Below are 7,894 nucleotides of genomic sequence, written 5' to 3' on the forward strand. Positions count from 1 at the left end.
ATCCAAAGCCTTGAAAATGCCAGTCAGTACTGTTCAATCACTTATTAAGAAGTGGAAAATTTGGGGATCTCTTATATACCAAGGCAAGGTCAAGTAGACCACCAAAGATTTTAGCCACAACTGCCAGAAGAATTGTTCGGGATAGAAAGAAAAACCTACAGGTAACCTCTGGGGAAATACAGGCTGCTCTGGAAAAAGACGATACTTGAAGAAAAAGGAGCTGCAGGGTCGATTCACCAGAAAGAAGCCTTTGCTGTGCCAATGCCTCAAGAATGCCCGGTTACAATATGCGCGACACAACAACACCTTGACATGCCTCAAAGCTTCTGGCACACTGTAATTTGGAGTGACAAGGCCAAAATAGAGCTTTATAGTCACAACCATAAGCGCTATGTTTGGAGAGGGGTCAACAAGGCCTGTAGTGGGAACACCATCCCCTCTGTAAAGCATGGTGGTGGCTCTCTGATGTTTTGGGGGTGTCTAAAGGCACAGGAAATCTTGTGAAACTTGATGGCAAGATGAATGCAGCATGTTATCAGCAAATACTGGCAGACAATATGCATTCTTATGCAAGAAAGCTGCGCATCGGACGCTCTTGGACTTTCCAACATGACAATGTCCCTAAGCATAAGGCCAAGTTGACCCTCCAGTAGTTACAGCAGAAAAGGTTCTGGAGCAGCAGTCACAACCTCCTGACCTTAATATGATCGAGCTGCTCTGGGGAGATCTCAAACGTGCGGATCATGCACGACGACCAAAGACTTTGCATGACCTGGAAGCATTTTGCTATGACTAATAGCTGTACTACCTGCAAGAATTTAGGGCCTCATAGACAACTATTACAAAAGCCTGCACGCTGTCATTGATGCTAAAGGGGGCAATAAACAGTATTAAGAACTTAACATCACAACTTTTGTTCCTCTGTTTGCCTGCACTACTTGAAACATCATTCCCGATTAAAGCCACACTAAAGCATATTAAATTACTTTATGAGCACTTTAATGTGTATTCATTAGACTTTTAAAAAATAAAATAAAAATGACTGGAGCTGACTGGCAGTAAGTATATCCCGTGCAGCAGGATGCATTCGACCAAACATTTAGTTTTCAATATCAAGCATATGACAAATTCATTTTTAATGCGGGTGCATGCAATTCAAGCAGAAAACAAGCATGGCCAGTCTGGCATCATATATACTAAATTTAAAGAGGAGAAAGGATGACCAACATCTAATGGTCGGCTGAGAAGACACTTCTTGTATATTCTAGTTAAGCAGTGATGTATTCCCTAGAACTTTACATTGAGTAGAGAACCTACAGAACCTACAGGTTCCTATCGGTAATTGGCATCATTCTCTTTCAATGAAGACAGTTGTGGAAGGTAACAGATGATATGGTAACATGCCCTCGGCTTAGCTTAGAGTTTGCCTCCTGGCTTGTCTTATAACTCATGTTTCAAACATTCCAGAACCTTGACACCCACACACAAACAGCACTTAAGACAGGTGGTCAACATGGAGTCAGATGTTGTCAGTATCAGTCTAAGCTGCTTGTGGTCTCCTGACTCATGGCTTAATCACGACTCAAGCACAATAGTATCTAAGTTAAGCTGAATATTTGGAACAAGAAGAAGACGGTTACTCTCCAAAACAAGGGCAATGAGTATTATAACTTGTCAGCCCATATTCTTTGCTCGCTTTACTCACGTGTACACCTGACGAAGACAGTAATAATAACTGACAGCTGAAGAAAAGTGTGTCTTTGTGTTAAGAGAACACATGGCCTCATAAGTGTCTGATAATTGTTCAGGAACTCTTCACGCTTCGCGTAACTTCATATATTAATGCACCTTTAATGTTGCCAAACTGCGTGTTACTGCCAGCCATTGTCAGTCAAATAATGAGACTTTAAGACATTTGTAGTCCTTGGGACATCTGATATGAGATGCCAAATGCAGCCAAGTCTTTCATGTGTTACACATCTGTAACTGTTAGACCGGGCGCGCATTTACTGTAGTCATGAACAGGCATTCACAAACCATACGTCTCTGCTCCTGGTTACCTTTCTGTGCCCCAGCATCCTCTTTTATTATAGAAACATCCACTGAGAGGTATCCATAAGGTTATGTTCATTCTTTACACAGGGTGGGGCCATGAAGAAATATTTAATATATATATTGTGACAGAAAGCAGGGGATGATAATGGAGGGAGTTTATATATCCCCTTATATTTTGCAGGGTGGTTACCCACAGTAGTTTCTACTAGCCCCAGGGAGATGTATTGTTAAGAATGTAATTATTGATATTTGTTATTTGTGTATTTTGGGTCCCTGGGGTGGAGCATTTCGGAGAGTAGGGCGGGCCAGTGCTCCACTCCACAGTTTATGAGCAGCAGAGGACCAGCAGGTGGAAATCCAGTCCGGAGATTCACGGTTACTCTCCTAAACACTCACCTGTATCTACTAATTAATGGGAGAGGCAGTTAAGTAGCCTCCGGATCTCAGAGCAAGAGAGATCATTTGGCTCCCTGAGAGAGAGGGAGAGAGCTGCTAAAATACTGAGTGCTGCCAATATTACATGCAATTTTGTTATTTTGTTTGTTGGAACGGATAAGCTGCCCAACTGTAGTTAGGTTGAGAATCCTGTATTAGTTAGTGCTCACGAGAGCAAGGCTTTTTGTTTTGATTTATTTATTTTCTGTAATGCCTGTGGTGACAAAATAAAAACAGGCCCAGCCTTTAATTTTACCCTCCTCGTGTCTGAGCCGTCTCTGCAGCCTGGTAGACTGTGTGTGTGTGAGATTCCCGGACAGAGTACCAAAGTGAAGGGGTATTGTGTCACAATATATATATTTCAGAAACTGTATTTTCTGAAATAGTCCATGTTATTGTAAAAGTCTGGAACCCTCCTGTTCCACACAACAACTCCAGTAAATCCTACCCATCTTACCCTACCTTCACCTGCCGCCATGGCCAAGTTTAAGATGCTGTTGCACATAAATTTTTTTTCCACAACATTCTTAGATTTTTATATTATTCTTAAATAAGCAAATTTGGTGAAGATGATACCTTTATTGGCTTACTGACGTATAATGGATGGCAAGCTTTTATCTAGGTCTCTTTTTCAGGCATATGCCTGAACTGCAAAGATGTGCAAATTTATATTTTGTACCGAATAGCCACAGACTGGGACCAGTTAAACTGTGTTGTCTACGTGGCTTTCACATGAAGCTTTACACTGAACCTTAATGTAACTGTGAGGTCTCTGTAGTGCAGCCATGAAGGTCGCTGGGTCACAAAGAAAAGCGACGGGTCTAGAAGCTGCAGTTCCCACTGCAGAAATATTAACCGATCATTAAATCTGTTGGAAAGATCCGTATCCTGTGATTCTAGAACTGCTAGATGGGTTAGAGAACCATGTTTTTTGGAAGCAAAAAGTGGAGACATTAACAGTAGCCCCAACCATTTCTGGCCATGCCTAGCACATATTTCCATCCTATCCCCTTGTACACAACCTTTTAAAATGTCTGTGCATGTGTGACGAGGTTATCAGGGTTATACAGCTTAAGACCTGAAGAAGGGAGTTCATCCCAAAACACAATATAAATACACAATAGGCATACGACAGGTAACATTCATTGTTTTGGTTTCTCACTCTAATATACCTGATCACCTTTAAGCACAATGAATTGCAATAAGCTCAATACAAACAGACTTCAATCTTTTCACACGCACTCCTTGGGTCATCTTCCACTCAGATAGCATAAAACGGTACTATTTTCCCATGAATGACTTATTCACCTCGTTATAACACCCACCTCCCTCTGGTCCTCAAGATCTTCACACAGTCACTGCCTTACATCATCATTCTTCTGAATAACTGAACTCTCTTAAACTCTCCCATCCTGCAAACTGTCTCAAATTCCTTGCTTTTCACAGACGTTCCCATGTTTTATATGTTTAAATCATTCCTAGATATATAACATCAGCGATGCTGGAAATAATATTAATATAAAGCTCAAAATCCCTTGTGTGCGCGTATCATTCTTATATGACTCTCTCTTTCCTTACTAATGGCTCTAATGTCTAACTCAACAGAATACAGTCATCCATCCCACAGCAGAGACGATAATTATCAGCACCTTGTCCCCAAAGTCTCTATCGTGGGTTGAAAAACACAAATGCTGGATTATATTATATTTAAAAAATATATAGGATAAAGTGATCAAAACTCAACATTCTTTACAACCACAAATGGCATTTGATTAAAAAGGGGGTTATTCATTCAAGCGGAAGTTCTGTAGCCCATGGAACAGCGTAGCTAAGTAAAGGGGGGTCTTAACTTGGTGAGGAGGTGGGCTTAATAGAGCTTAATAGAATAATCATCTTAAGGGACTTTGGGAGGTCCTGTATAAATAAGTCCCTCTATTTTGTAACTGTCACTTCTAATTAGTTTTCCTTACATGAATCTTCCCTCCCTCCCTGTTATTAGTAGGGTGAACAAGGTTCATTCTTTTCAGTGTCACAGTGGTTGGGCTGGTTGGTGTAAGGTGGGGGTGGAATAACGGTTGGCTAATAGGAAATAGTGTGTTTTTAGTTTGGTTGGTGTTGGTGGTTTCGAGCTGTGGCTCAGAACTTGGTGTGGGGAAAGGTGCATCTCGGTTGATTTTGTTGTTGGGGTTAATTGTGGTGTTATATGTATGGGAAGGGGGGGTCATTGTCACATGTGTTTGGACACCTATGCCCCCAGCTTGGCCGTTAACTCAAAACAACACCTTCTGCATCACCTGTTCAATATTTGGAATAAATCAAATATAAATAAAATAATAAAACTCTACAGTTGAGATGATTGAAAGGCAATTTTTAAATGACTGAAGACTCCGTAAGTTTCTGAACTAAACAATGCGTAGCCTGTTCCTTTTCCAAAATAATTACATTTGATTTTTATCTATTTTAATGTTGCCTTATTTTGGTGTATCAGTATATATATATATATATATATATATATATATATTATTTGTGGGGCAGGAACGCATTGAAAGAAGGTTGAGTTATTACCCTTCCTTCAATCCCCATCTAAAGGAGCCAAGTGGTGGTCCTACCCTAGAGCCACGCATGACGCTCAGAAAAAGAGTGAACTTCAGGTCACCTTCAAGCAGAGCTGCAAAATATATTTCTGCCTTGATCCTGATGAAGGCATCATGGGTGTGTCTGGCAAGAACTCCATCTTGCTTTAAAGACCTGCATTTAGCTGCTAAGGAATCAAATGTAAGTACAGATGATTCATAAGAAGTGACTGCCAGTGAAAAGCCCCACATTACTCAGCTTCTCACATTCCTTTAGTGTTATGTTCAAAGTCACCATAATACAGTAAATGATATTGAACAACATGACGATGGATGAAATGTTTCAATGAGTCGTAAACATTTCCAATAATACAAAAAAAAGTCCTTATTTGAGGTTTCGTAGATCATGGCCTCGTACGAGGGGAAGGTAGATCATGACTCCAGATGGCCTCCTGGCCTGGTGTGTCAAAGGAAACGTGGAGTTTATGGAGATAAAATGGATCTGTCACCATGTATTCACATTGAATATCCGAGGATGGGCAAAATAGCTTTCTATGAGCCTCAAAAGGCAATATTAGTTATTAAAAAATATTTAATGCTGTGTTATCATGTCTTCTGCTTTTGGCTCGACAAACATATCCCATAATGAACAAACTTGTTTGGCCAACAACGGAAATATCTTACTATAATGTCTTCTATAACTCTGAAATACCGTTTAAATACTCCTGTTTCTCAGATAATACAACCAAATTTAGAATTTTGGTTTATAATCAGATCTAGATTTGTGATGTGAGTGTTCTAAAATATTATTATTATTAATTTTTTTTTATTATTATTATTATTATTATTATTATTAGATACAAAGTTCCAATGACCTTTATATATATAACCATGGATTGAATTGCGTGTGTGCAGCAGGTCTCCAGTCTACAACGAGGACTCAGGAGCTGAACTTCTTGGAGTAAAGTTTAAAGTTAACCCCTTCGTGACAAAGGCTGATTTTACTTTTTGTACCCTTCGTGACAATGGCTGTTTTATCGTTTCTGCGGTGTTTGTGTTTAGCTGTAATTTTCTCTTAACCCATTTACTAAACCCACACAAGTTATATATTGTTTTTTTCAGGACAAGAAGGGCTTTCTTCAGACACCAAAATTTTTTTCATATGATGTAATTTCCTATAATAAAAATAATAAAATATGACGAAAAATTGAAAAAAAAACACATTTTCTCACTTTTATTTGAAAAATCTTTTATTCATCATAAAAAACTACTGAAAAAACCTGCTAAATAGATTCTACTATTTGTCCCGAGTTTAGAAATACCCAATGTTTTTATGTTTTTTTGCTTTCTTCTACACGTTATGGGGCAATAAGTACAAGTAGCGTTTTGCTAATTCAAAACCATTTTTCTCTGAATCTGGTAATTCTGTCTCTATGTGGTATTTGGGGCATCTTTGAAGCCAGCAAATTAAATTTACCCCACCAAACCATATATTTTTGAAAACTAGACACCCCAGGGTATTTTAGATGCTGATAGTTTAACCCTTTCCATGCACTAATCCTACCACCAACCCTTGTCAAAGTTTGGGATAGTAATTGTTTTTGGTGTTTTTTTCACATACTTTGTACTTCAGGTGTGAAATTACAGCTCCTGGTATATGTTGCTGTCACACAACACCCAGATATGTGTCCAGCAACATCTCCTGAGTACATTGATACCCCACATGCATGGGTTTGTCAGATTGTTTGGGGGCAAAAGGGCCACATTTGGAACATGAGCAATTCAAATTCAGTAGGAATTTTACATCTGGGTAAAGAAAAATGCTTGTACCCAACTATCAGTAGGGACAGGTTACAAGAAAGCCTGGCCTATCTCCAAGAAGGGATTTGATCTAGCACCTTAAGTGGTCCCTCATGCCACGGAATGGACACAGGGGTCACTTGACAGTGCAAATAAAAACGCTTAAAAATGGTGGAGCAAATAAAAGCTAAAAAACAGTAAATGTAACAAAAAATTAAAAAAAAATACAAAAATGGAGCAGGAACAAAAAAAAAAATAAAAATGGGAAACTGTGTGATACAGCTTGAAGCAGTCACCGACACAGAGTGCAGGTTTTCCAGGGCAATCTGGACAGTAAAATGTGGTGTCCTTTCTTTGCCCCCTGCTGTAGCATACCCTGCATCTCTTTTGGGGATTCTGCTTCTTTGCTGTAGGGGGGATTTTAAAAATAAAATGGGTAGCCCCAATTCTGTTGGTTCCCATCACTACTTCGGGACCAGGTGCATCACGGTACAAGATACCTGAAATTACTTCGAGCTGAAACTGCAAAAAAGACAGCTTCAGCCCAGTGTCTGCTTTTTTGTGCAGCAAAAAAGCGTTATAGGTTGCAATTTGCATTAGATAAATTGCAACCTTCTTGTACCAGGCCTTTGTCTTCCTCATAATGAGGTAGGGCTGTAGGAGTTGATCTGACAGATCAACTCCACCCATGTGCTTGTTATAGGCCCTGATGCACACTGGCTTTGTAGTGACCCCAGCTCTGCCACGGACAGAAACCTCCACGGTTCTCTCATCGTGGATGGTGCTCAGCATGCACACCTCTTTTCTGTCCTTGAACTTCAATGCCAAAAGCTCCTCTTGGCGTAGAGCTGAGGTCTCCCCCTTTCCTAGCCGGGTTCGTACCAGGCGTTGTGGGAAACCCAAGCGGTTCTTTTTTATAGAACCGCAAGCTACCGTATCGAAACAATACAGCAGCTTGAACAAAGGGACGCTTGTATAGAAGTTATCTACATACAAGTGGTAGCCTTTGTTCATAAGGGGGAATATTAGGT

General features: G+C 39.9%; 1 non-coding gene across 1 annotated transcript; it reads right to left on the reverse strand.

Moving 5' to 3' along the window:
- Window positions 1-6,885: 6,885 nt before the first annotated feature.
- On the reverse strand, window positions 6,886-7,015 carry LOC149275839 (small nucleolar RNA SNORA35). Its single transcript, XR_016279375.1, has one exon. It is a non-coding gene; the product is annotated as a small nucleolar RNA SNORA35 (small nucleolar RNA).
- Between the last annotated feature and the right edge of the window lie 879 nt (window positions 7,016-7,894).

This window comes from Sceloporus occidentalis, unplaced genomic scaffold (genome assembly GCF_023333645.1).
Source record: "Sceloporus occidentalis isolate IW3139 unplaced genomic scaffold, rSceOcc1.0.p SCAF_262, whole genome shotgun sequence".
In the NCBI taxonomy this organism is placed as follows: Eukaryota; Metazoa; Chordata; class Lepidosauria; order Squamata; family Phrynosomatidae; genus Sceloporus; species Sceloporus occidentalis.